General features: G+C 41.8%; 1 protein-coding gene across 5 annotated transcripts in view; it reads right to left on the reverse strand.

The window, feature by feature from the left end:
* LOC120904109 (pneumococcal serine-rich repeat protein) overlaps positions 1-12,876 on the reverse strand; it is a 219,734-nt gene that overhangs the window by 192,229 nt on the left and 14,629 nt on the right. The gene's annotated exons all lie outside the window — the stretch shown is intronic.

Raw genomic sequence — 12,876 nt, forward strand, 5'->3', positions numbered from 1 at the left:
GGCGAGCACACAGTCGAATTTGCGCGCCTCTCCCGTCTTATTGCTAAGGTCCTCTTCCTGTTTCAGACATTCTGCTAGGCTTCAAACACTACCCAAAGGCTCTCTCTCTTTCTCCCTCTCTCACACTCACACAGATACCTTCATCAACGCGTCGCCTACAATTCTGCCAGAGGCTGCGATGTACATGTCCTTATGTACAGCGCGTGACTCCCTGTGAAAGAAGGAATCACGCTCTCGCTCTCTCTCGCTCTCTTCATTGTACATACGGCAAGCGGGGGACGACGCGACACCTAGGGTAGGACGTGGGGAAAGGATACACGATCCTTCCAGAACTGCCCGTCACAACACAGCGCAGGAAGAAGAGTCGGGCAGGAAGATGCTTGGAAGGACCGGGCAGGATAAGAAGATGGCGATATTGCGCCGTAAATTCGAACACGCTCTTGCTTTTACTACCAAACCCCAAGCTGCCGCAGCAGCAAGCGTCGTCTCCTTTTTTCAACCCGGAGGGGGGGGGGGGGAGGAAAGAATTCCCACACAAATGGCGGGCTGAAGGGAATATTGCGTAAATTGTGCGTACGCGATCCTTGCCTCGTTGTTTGGCGCGCGAGTGTATGTGACTGCACTTCCCGCCTTCCCTGTTTTTGTGGCGTAGAATTTTCCTGCACCATTTTGAATGAACAAAGCTGGAGACGGTCCGAAAGGGGCGATGAACAAAATGTCCCGGGAAACAAGGATACAAATTATGGCAGTTATGGAAGGTAGTAGAAAAGGCTCTATTTTGCATAAATTTTGCATTAATGTGGATGTAAATTGCACTTTTGCTTTGTTGTTTGTAACGGGAACAAAACTAAAATAAAATATATTACTATTTCCACCTTTTTTACAGTGCTTTTCTTATACTGCTCGACACCGAACCATCTGCTCGAATTATAGCAAGCTCACCTTCACAAAGGTTTATTTAGAGAAAAAAAAAATGCACAAAGTCTCTAAAACGCACTGCAATTTCTAACACCACTTTGTTTTATACTAATTTTGCTCACAATAGTATCGAACACACTTTCCACACCGTTCAGCAGTTGATCAAAACCCCGCACACACTAAACAGCTCGACTGGATGCTGCTGCTGGCTCAGCATTATTGCTCGGGAGAGCGCGCGTCCTGACCGCGTTTGGCTCCTGCAGCTGTGTTCGGGGGGCTGCATGTTGTGATTCCGTACGAGCGCACTTAAGTGTGTATGTGCCGTGTGAGTGTGTGTGTTTTTACTCATCTGTCTACTACTACTCTCGCTTTTCCCGCTCTCCTACTGCCCCCGCTGACCGCTCTATTCCTTTCCAGGTGCTCCTGTGCTGTCTCGTTCTGCCTGCTACTTCTGCAGCTCAAAAAAAAAAAAACAACAAAACCGCCACACGATCCTTCCACTACTTGAGTTCGTTTTTCTTTTGTCTGTCTGTCGCGTACGATAGCTCTCTGTCTACTATGGCCTAGTTTTCTCCAGTGTGTGTGTGTGTGTGTGTCGGTATGAGTAAGGGAGACGCAATTATGGGACGTACTGGATTGCACATTTAAACGCTGCAGCGTTCCGTCTCGATGTACACAAACACAGCAGAGGATTCGCTTCGATGGTCCTGCCTGCAAGTGTGCCTGGAGCAATCGCAACAGACGACTCCTTCCTTCCGCTACTACTCACTCTAGTGTCCTCTTGCCCCTCTATATTAACTCACCAATACAAGCGCAAGCGAATGGAAACCGTCTCCGTACATAAGCCGTTTTGATGCAACCGTGCTGCATCGTTGTGTGTGCAACTGCAACGAAACCCACCTGCTTCGTTGCCACCATCCTGCTGCTGCTGCTGGGCGTGAAAAATGGCTACGACAACATTGAGGCTGGTCGGGGCTGGTCAGATTCCACAAATGATTTGCGTTTCGCTGTATTTGTGTATGTATATACGCGCGATGCATTTTCCTTTTAAATTCCTCTAGCCCCACTTGCATTGCAAAACCCATCCATCGCTTGGCTGGATGCTGGAGCGAATCCGTTCGAGTTTATGGGGAGGTTGAGCACGGAGGAAAAGCAGCTTTCCGCTCGCCCACTACGAAACTACAACTTGGCTTATGTGTGCGGTCGTCCTCGGTTGATGCTACGTTCGCGATGGAAGATTTTCGTGAATCAACGCTACAACCGCTTGGCAGTAGCGGACGCACATAAGTCAGCTTATGTGCTTACCTTGCGTTTTGGTATGTTTTTATGCTTTCTTTTTTTTCTATGTTGTGGGTGTGCATCACAAAGGAAAAAGAAGCCAAATGAAACTGCACATAAAATGGTGCTTCTTCTCCCAAGTGGAGTTTGATGCAGCATTCTGCAGCCTTTCCGTGAAAAGAGTGGGAGAATGGAAGCGGCAGCCACAGGAGAGGTTGTGCCAGTTTTCATAATTTTACGCGTACGCAATGCATGCGAATTAAAACTACTCGTATACTAAGCTTACGTACTGTGCGTTATGTACTCAACATTATGTTGCGTCAGTTTTGCACATGTATTGTAAATACTTTTTTGATTTGAAATATTACCTGAAAACATTATAATAATATTATAGTACAATGATAGTACACAGCATGCTGCTCGAACTTTAGCAAGAGCTCTAACAATTCAATTGCCATTTTCAAGCTCGAAAATCGAGCTTTCGAGCTATTTCCCTTAAAGTGGAGCCTTAAACTGCAGCAGGTGATAGACTTTTTAGCACAAGGCATTTAAAACAAACTCTGATTTGGCTTTTTTGTTGCTTTCTACTTGTTCTGCCAGGAAAAAAACGTTACTGATTCTTTCAATTGATCGCCTAGTCATTATTACACTGAAAAAAACCTTAAAGTTTCAGTAAATAACGCGGCACAAAAATACTCCTTTTTTGTAGAATGAATACTCGATACGCCTGAAATTGTGGATTTGTGTGTGATCAAGTGTGATGAAAGCGCCAAGATTTGGTGTGATCATAAATTAGACGTTCCCCTATCGATGGACGATGCCGTCGAGCTCGTTTTTTATTCTATGGTTTTTTGATGAAAAACAAAAGCTAATTTTATGTGACGTTATTCTATAAAAATGGGTATTATTTAAGTATAAAATGGGTACATGACCAACTATAACGAACATAGTTTCCGAGCGACTCTAGAAGAAAGTAACGAAAAAGCCGCATCACATTTGATTTTAAAGAACTTTTTCTAAATTCCCTTAAACTGGTGCAGTTTAAGGGAAGTTTAAGGCTCCAGTTTAAGGGAATTTGCTCGAGTTCCCGATTATTCGTGCTATAAAATGTCAGTTGGGTTGTGATAACAATATTGGAACTTGCTATAAAACTGCTCGAATTTTACTTAAGAATACCCAATTGACATTTTCGAGCACGAATAATCGGGAATTCGAGCAAATTCCCTTAAACTGGAGCCTTAAACTTCCCTTAAACTGCACCAGTTTAAGGGAATTTAGAAAAAGGCCTTTAAAATCCACTGTGATGCGGCTTTTTCGTTGTTTTCTTCTAGATTCGCTCGAAAATGATGTTTCCTATCGTTGTAATAGGTCAGGTAGCCATTTTATACTTATATAATATTGATTTTTTATAAAATAACGTCACGCAAAATTAGCTTTTGTTTTTCATCAAAAATCTAAGCTATGTGTGTAAAATGAGCTCGACGGCATCGTCAATCGATAGAAGCAAGTCTAATTTTCGAACTCACCAAATTTAAGCGCTTTCAACACACTTGATCACACACAAATCCACAATTTCAGTCGTATCGAGTACTAATCGAGCAGATATGGGAAAACAATTTCGAGCAAATGTCACTTGGGTATAGTTGTCTATTGGGACCCTTTCCGTTGTAAGTTCGTAGGCTGAAATTTCAGCCTGTCAGCTTTTTTCATTGTATAGCAGTTTTCGAGCAGCTATCTAAGTGAGTATAATATACAGATGGGCTTATTCCAAGGTGTATGAATTTGGAAGGCTGATTTTTATCGCTTCTGCTTCTGAATGAAGATTTTAAGAGTGTTTTAAATATTCGTCAAGCCTCAAGAAAGCTTGTTTGAACGAAAGTTTTCACCCATCCTGTCCAAAAAAGTGATATTCAAATTTGGTTATAAAAAACATGCTATGAGACCACCTGGACTACATAAACACTGAATTCTGTATTCCATCACCAGATCTCTTTAATGCACCTTGGGGTAAATGTAAACAACACCGTGTTTTCGAGCAGGTACTCGAATCTCATTCTAGCTTTGAGGCTAGAATAATCTAGACTGAAAATTTCAGGCTAGTTTTATGTGTGATTTTGTAGGGAGTGTTTACATGAGTTCAGCCTCCAACTGTCAAACTCCATACAAAAAGCAGACTAGAATCGTGCATTGCTAGAAAAGAACTCGAATTTCGCTCGAAAATTACTCCATAAATAATTATTTCTGTAAAAAATCTGCAAGCAAAGATTAGTTTGAATTCGATTCCAAAATGTAACTCATAAATTTTCACAATATGCCATAAATATGCAAAATTCAAAAAAAACTAACAATCTATCAACAAGCAGCATTAAAAAGAACAACAAAAAACTATTCCAAATCAAACACAAAACTATACTTCATTCTGTCTGCCCAACTGGGTAGCAAAACTTCATTAATTTCAAACAATTTATTTCCACTCCCGGCGCGTCGCGCAGGTGAATGATGATGATGGAGACGCCACACTCACTTACACACACACACGCACAAAGCATAAGTGTCCTCCCAAATGTATGCATAGCGCACACAATGCGCTGTAGCATAAAATGGTACACAGAGGCCCCACCCGAAATGATCTGAGCTTCTGCTCACCACCGGTGGCACCGTCAGATTCGTGTCCTGCGTCCTTCTTCTCCTGCTGCTCCGTGGGGGGGCCCACGAATTATGGGCGGAAAATGAACGAGCGCATGCGTCACATTTCAACGCGTACGGCGGTGATGCTGGGCTAGGTTGGTAGGTTGTATGCGTTTTTGCTTTTGCTTATCAGAGAGAGAGAGAGAGTGGAAGAGAGAGTGTGTGTGATAAAATATCCCTTTAAAATTGCACTGCGTATTGTTTGGAATTCTTTTCGATTTCGATGCACCATTGAGTGGCCTTTCGGTTACGCTAACGTACAAAAAGTTTAATACACCTGACCGGGGTTTACAGCAACACACTCAGGAGGTGTGCTTTTCACGCTCAATATGTTGCCATAAAAAAATATAAACCATTTGTCACAACACTCTTAATTAGTCGGCAAATAGAGGCCCGCAATCACATTCGCAGAAAAGTCCCGCTGCAAAACAAATGCCCAATCGAATCCGCGCGCCCGTTATCGACCGTTAGGGATCTTTCCCGGGAACGACACTATCGCTCGCCAAGCGGACGTACTTGGGCGCTGTTTGCACTACGTAATTAATAGTGCGACAAACAACAGTGCAGATTCGCAGAAATGAGTTGAAAAACAACTGACGACCATATTACCACTTCCACGAACGCAAAAAACCCTCCCGGAAGCGCATTGGTGGTGGCGGCGTTGTGGAAGCTGTGACGTCCCTTTTGAATGGCAAAACTACCCCTCGGTTCCCAGTAGTTTTTGCGCATATGACGTACGCATCGCACCCGACCGCACCGACGCGTCACACACAACTCCTCCCGCGTGATAGGGGATGGCATACATAACGATATCACACTAATAGCACCACCACCTACCCCTCCCCACGGACGCACTCGAAACCGGACGCAGCACATTCGAGGGATGGGGCCCTCTCAACGCCCCTCCAATCGAAGCATTTGGGAAGCTCTCTTATGACCTGGATTTTAAAACGCAATCATCAAAACCTGCTGCACATCCTTCTTGCTACAAATAGAAGGTTTAGGGAAAACTGCCTCTACGGTGACTCCATACGGTACAACACATAAGCGTACACACACTGCCTGGTGTCTCACTGTCACACACCTGTCACCACTAATGTATTCGGTACGATCAATCTCTTTCCCAACACTCCTCTTGCAGTTGGCGCTCAAACATCCTCTGAGAAGAGCAAACAACGCCAATGGCTCAATGGCTTAATAACTGACCATACCATACCGGCATCGGTCCGGCGCGTACTACACAACACAGCCATTCTGCTTGGTGTTATGCGCGGACAGGGAGAGGAGGAAGCATTAAAAAAAACCTGGGAAAACCCCTCCTGCTGCTATTTACCCAAAAAAAAAAGGGAGAGGGAGGCAGGTTGAGCGACAATCACACACGCACACACGACGTTGTCGTTTGCTCAAGTCGGCCACCCTCCCCCCTATGCGAGCGAGTACGGTGACATAATTTGGGTCGAATCGATATTTATCGGTTTTGGGTGAAGCGAGGCGCGGTGGAGATCTCGCTCTACACGGCTTGATGAATGAAACATGGACCGAGGTGAGATGGTTTTGTGTGGAGGACACACACACACACACAATCGGTATTCGGTTCTATTTTTAGCTCCAAGGAGTGTGAGATAACGTTTTAGTGTTTTGCCACCAACAGCACATACCGCTGTCGATTTCAATTTGGAATTCCAGGGAACTATGCTGCAGTTCGGGTTTCGAAGATTTGGAGTATGGTGGTAGTACGGGTCTATTAAGCCTATTATGCAATAAGGCAGCCGATAAGGCAATGGTTTGGTAAATATGTGCTACTTAGAGCAGTGTTGAAAATATCGATACTATAATCGCTTTTGTAAGGTACTGTGAGCTTTCCGTTAAACTTTGATAAACTCAAAAATGTCTTAATATCATGTTTGATTGTTATGACATGTTATAGTAACAACAACAACAACAACAACAACAACTGCTCGAAATGTTTTTTTCCTACGTTCTATAACATTGAGTACTTCCATGTTTTGAAGCTGAAAAACATAAATTTTCAGACATCTTCTATCAAAATATTTCAATCAGGGTTGTATCATGAGTCTTCGATTGACAGAAGTGTTTCAACGTAGTCCATTCTGACAGATTTTTTTGACTATTCCCAGCCAGAAATTACCTCTATCTTACCGCTAAATTACCGGTAATCTAAGAGTAATGACAAATTAGCAGTCGTTCATTTATCCATTCGAGCAGTTTTGATAGATTGTATTCCTTCCTCTATTTTATTTCGATTTTTCTACCAAATTGTTAATAAATAAAACTAAATGCATTAAATTATAGTTAAATGATTATATTTTATCATTTTCATTAAGTAATACAAACGATTATAATTTTTTTTTCAGCAAACTCGTCTGAAACAGCCGCTTCACCCGCAGAAGGTGTTGTACAATGGACATTAATAAAGGCAATTTCTCGGTTGATTTTTACATTTGCCGGTTTTGAACATCTCACCGACGTCATCTTCCACTAAAAGATCAAGAAAACAATACTCTTTTCATTCTTATTTACACCTTTTAACCGACAACAAACGACAACACTTTGTTCCGTTAAATTGTTCTTAAATTACTGTTGTGACAGACAAAAAACTGCTCGAATGGGTTAAATTAACAGAAGGCTGCCTGGCTGGGTTGTTTATTTTGACAGATTGATTATAAACTTTCATACATGCCATAATTGATTTGTTCGTATTTCTTTCCTTTGGTAGGCTTTCATTATGAATTTTCATATTTATATAATAGTTTAATAATGACGCCTTTAACATCTACTTATCTGTCCAAAATGTTTTGTTCTCATTTTGATACTTTATTTCGCTTAACATTATTATTACTTTTTTTACTAATCATAGAATAATTTTATTATGGCATCTTTAAGATAGGAAGCTGGTTAAAGTATGATAGTTCTACGTTTAGTTTATGCCAGTGGAAAAATGTTGAAAATAAAATTTGGCTAAAAAGTTCAGGTTCAGGTTTTTTTATGGCTTGCTGATATAACTTCAACCACCAAATGTCAAACTCCTTTAAAAAATTAGTTCGAAACCCAAAATTCCCCAATGTTTAAAAATGTCATTTCTGTTTATTTACTTAACCTTGTGAGCTAATGTCTTCAAATAAAAGAACGACGTCAATTGTCAAACTGCTTTAGCAATTATGTTTAAAAAACATACCAAAGCGAATTAAATTGATTATGAATTTGATAAGACTTAGGTTCATAGTTTTATGTGTTGAAGTAGCTTATGTAACTTTTAACATTTTTTCCAAACATTATTTAAACCGATTCATAACCATCTTTCATAAAATTTTAGGCCTGACTTACAGAACAAAATTTCGAGCAGGTGCTCGAATTTTCCGTTTCCTTTTTCCTTTCCATCAAAAACGCCGTAGGGCGAAAAGAAAAATTATTAAGCATACTTTTACCTATTTACCTACAAACACTTGAACTCAACCAGCAGTACCACCTGACCGTTCTTGATAAATCAATAACAAGAACGCCATTCTTCAACAACGGAAATCATTAATCTTGCTAGATAAGTAAGGGAGCTTTCGTCACAGCTTGGTACTGCTCCTGCTGCTGGTTTTGTCACTGTTTTCTCTACCCAACCTATCTATACCGTATGCTTACCCTACATTCCTCCCCCCAAAAGATAGAACACCACCGCTCAGTACAGTTTTCCAACTATGCCACCCTCCTATGCCCTAAATTTATTCCCACAGCTGTATACACTACTCCCCATGCTGCGGAAAGCTACTCTTGTGCGCACACCTGTGTACTGACCTTTCGAAATGAAATATTTAATCGACCATTTTTAAAACCACACAGGATCGAATCTAATTCCCCTCGCGCGCTTCGTCTGAAAATAAACAAACTTTGGTGTTTTTGTGTGCTGGAGCCTGGAGCAATCCCAAAACAAAACCACAAACGCAAAGAGAAGCGGAACACAACACAGTCACAGAAGAGCACAAGGTTAGGAAAGTAGAAAACGGCAAAACAGAAAAAAACGATATAAAACAAGGGAAAAAACGGAACAAGGTTAAGGAGAATTGAGTTGAGAAAAGAGTGTAAGCAAGCGTGGGGACGACGACGACCAAATCCACCGACCGAAATACGAATCCGCCAAAACGAATGCTTTCCAGCCATGCGGATACACCAACAAGTGGAGTGAACGATGAATAGGGAGAGATGGGAAGGGGGAGGAGGGTTACCAATGTTTCTAATGCGCAATTTGTTGAACCCCACCCCTCACCGCACGATCCGCGCGAACCGGCCACGTGAACGAGCGCGAGCGCACCCGGTCAAAGTCGAATCTCCCGAACAGATCGCGACAAGAACGCAACGCGAGAAGGTTGCTGGCTGGTTCTGCGGCGCGCTTCAAAAGCAGTACAGTTTAAACATTGCGATCGAACGAGTAAAACATAAAAATGGTATTCCAACCAAAACGCACACACGTCAATGTGGAAAGGTTGACGCAAAGCGAAGTGCGGCCCGCGCGTCGAGCGGATTATGATTTCTGCTGTTGAGCAAACATGATAAACAAAAACACATCAAATTGAGCCACCCAACGATTGCAGAGGGTGGTGGAGTGTGTAAGCAAAAGGGCGGCGAGTTTGGGGCATTGTTGTTTTTGCGATTTTGAATTTCAAATAAAACAAACGGGCGGTGTAAAACGAGCTGCCCGAAGCTCGAACTTTCGGTGATTCCACGGACATCAATAGCCACACACACACACACACCGGTATGCTTGGGACGCAAACAGACACCTACCAAAAACGCTCGCACAACATTACGCAACGCACGCGGGAGGGCGAGAGATTTCATTCATAACTTGGGCGGGTTTCGAAACCGAGGCCGCGGCGTCCACCACCCAGCCCCCCCAGTAGTGCCCGGCCGGAAGTTGTCGATCGATTCTCGCTGCCACCGAGTGTGTGTGAGAGAGAGAGAGAGAGAGAGTGATAGAAGTGTACGTAGGCAATGTAAGGGTTGGGAATCGTGAGAGCCTTGCCAAGCGTGTGTAAATAAGAGATATTGAGCCTACCAAACTGAGCTAAAAACTGATCTGCAGAGCCGTCGTCCAGTGCTTGATGGCGTAGTTGACGGGTTCGTGCCATTACATGCCATTAAAGGGTGGACATAACAATCATCGGGGTTGAGATGGAGGATTGATCATTGCGGAGGGTTGTAGAGAAAGAGAGAGAGAGAAGCTAAGAGAGAACGGCCACAGACAGCGAACCTTCTCTTGCGCTGAAGATGAACTCTCTCTCTCTCTTGCTGCATGGGTCTCTCAAAACGCGCTTCATTCGGGGGCGACTGTACATCCTCCCGTCGTCCCACCCTATAAACCCTTGCAACGTGAAACATCAACAACTCAATGATTATTGCTACACATTTACCGTACATGTGTGGTTGTCTGTGTGTGTGTGTGTGCCCTGGAATGACGCACCGTTCAAATGTGTAACCAAGTTCTGTGCGCGTCATTGTAATCAAATGGGCAAAGTGTGAAGAGAGAAAGAGAGAGAGAGGGCACGAGACGAAGCGGGCGGAAGGATGCATGTTGTTTGTTTTGATTGTAGGCTTTGGTGGTGGGAGAGGTTGGGGGTTTATTTTTCACCCCCCTCCTTCTCCGTAGTCCGCATTTTACAAACGAGCGTCGCGTGCATTTTCGCGCGCGCTCGTGCTCGTTGCAGCAGGATGCACTTGCATCATCATTTCAGTTCACTCGCTTGCTCTCACTCTCTCTCTCTCTCTGCTTTTCTACACAAACGCCACAACAAGCCTACCGGTCTGCTGTCCAGCCGCGTGTGCCGCTTCTCCCTTTGGCGGCCGCCAGTTGACCCGACCGGATGTTGTTTGTTTATCGAGCGCCAAGTGTTGAAGCCGTGCTCGTGCAACGCGCTACGACAATATATACTGGCCACTGCTGGTGTGTGCCGCGGGATGATGCACTTGTACCTACTATTTGTATTTACCGATTGCAGCCTGTGGGTGGAGTCGATTTTAGGAAATCTGGGGGGGGGGGAGAAAGCCCCGATGGTTTCCTTTCTTTTAAACAAATGTGTGTAATTTTTGCATTATTTCTAGCCAGCGAAGTGGGTAGATGGGAATACATCATGCATTCCAAATGGACGAACGGCTGCCCGAAAGGAAGGCAATTGAGGTTTTGAAAAATAGAGCTGACACATATCTGGGTCAAGAGCATTGGCTGAGTGGGCTTCTTCCACTTGTGACAGCAACAATAAGTGCAAGATGATTCCCTTTCCATAAGGGGAGCAAATTATCGTTTTGCCTTAGAAGGAGTAAAATGTGTCAAAAGAGAATAATTAAAATGCACAAACTGCATACTAAAATCAGTAACAAACGATTAGTATTGAATGTCGTTATTTTTAAAAAAGTTTAAACTGTACTTGTCAAATGTTTTTGTGCAGTAATGTATACTAAAAATCAAACATAAAAACAATAAATTGTAAGAATACAGTAAAGTGATTAACTCAAACGAAAAATCATAAATAATATTGAAGAGAAAAAAAACAATAATAAAAATATTATTACACCCTTCATATGCTCAAAACTGCCATCCGAATGAGTAACACACACTTTTTTCGTGTACAGAAAATCATAATATACAAGAAATCAGAAAATCATTTAATCATTTCATTCATTTCATTTCATTTCATCATTTCATTAAATATAATTGTTATCAAATGATATTGTGTTATTCAAATTCATTGGCTTTTGACCATATATACGTATTTTTCAGTGTTTTTTTACGATAGTGCCATTATAGGTACACCAAACAGGCATGTTCCTATAGTGGTCCTAGATCTAAAGTCAATAAAAATAGGTAATTTTAGATTTGTTTCCACGACATTTTTGAGATGTCGTACTGTTTTCATTGTAATAAGCAACAAAAATGAGTTTTCTGTAAGTAATTTACCAAACAAAGGCCAAAATTCGCTTATTTGGCTGAGTGAAAAATCGACTTCAAATCAAGCTAAATCTTCTGGGTATGGGTTGACGACAGGTGTTATTCAATATTTTCATCAACCAAATTAATACATTTTTTACGATCAAATTACGAAAGAAATCATTATTATCGCAGTAATCCTTGCTATTCACACGAAAACAGCTTCAAAACTAAGTTATATTGATATTATACACCGTTTTTGATGCATCTTTGTTTACCACCACTATAGGAACACAATAAGACGACTATAGGAACCATACCACCATTATAGGTACAACGAAGCAATCACAAAGATAGGTATTTTTTCGTAAATTTAATGTATTTCATGGCAAAAATGGTTGTGATTGCGAAGATGAAACATATCCCAACTGTTATGTGTTAAAATATTCAGAAATTGTCCTTCCTGACACTTTAAATCAATTAAAATACATCTGTACCACCACAAACTGCACCACCATTGGTACATTTACCCTAAAAGTATTATTTTGCATTTTTTTTAGTTTATTCCTGCTCATATTAATAACATTTCTAATATGAGTATAATTTTCTTTTTGAATTAAAAAAATGAGAATGAAAAAAAGTATTTTATCGGTTATGACAGCCCAATATTTACGACGAAAAAAATCCAGTCAAACAAATGATTGCCAAAGTAAAAGCAAGCAACAGCACCCAAACGCTAAGGATTGTGTAGCTCTTCTCCGATCGATCGGAGGTTTTCTATTTTTAAACAACACACTTCTCCAACTACAACTATGTCGCCGAAAGGAACAAAAAGATAACACTTGTGCAAAAATAAACCCACACAGTATCACCACCAAACAGTTCCCCAAAGAAACACAAAGGATATTAGTTGCGAATGTAATGCTTTCCTCGGGCAAGCTGTGTGTGTGTGTGATTGTGTTGCCCACGCGTCCATATTACATCGAGTTCATTAAACTTTTCTGTAGATGCTTTGCAGACATAAGGTAGGCAAACACAAAAAGAAAACGGTGAATCTTTCAGTG

The sequence above is a fragment of the Anopheles arabiensis genome, chromosome 3, assembly GCF_016920715.1.
Source record: "Anopheles arabiensis isolate DONGOLA chromosome 3, AaraD3, whole genome shotgun sequence".
Lineage (NCBI taxonomy): Eukaryota > Metazoa > Arthropoda > Insecta > Diptera > Culicidae > Anopheles > Anopheles arabiensis.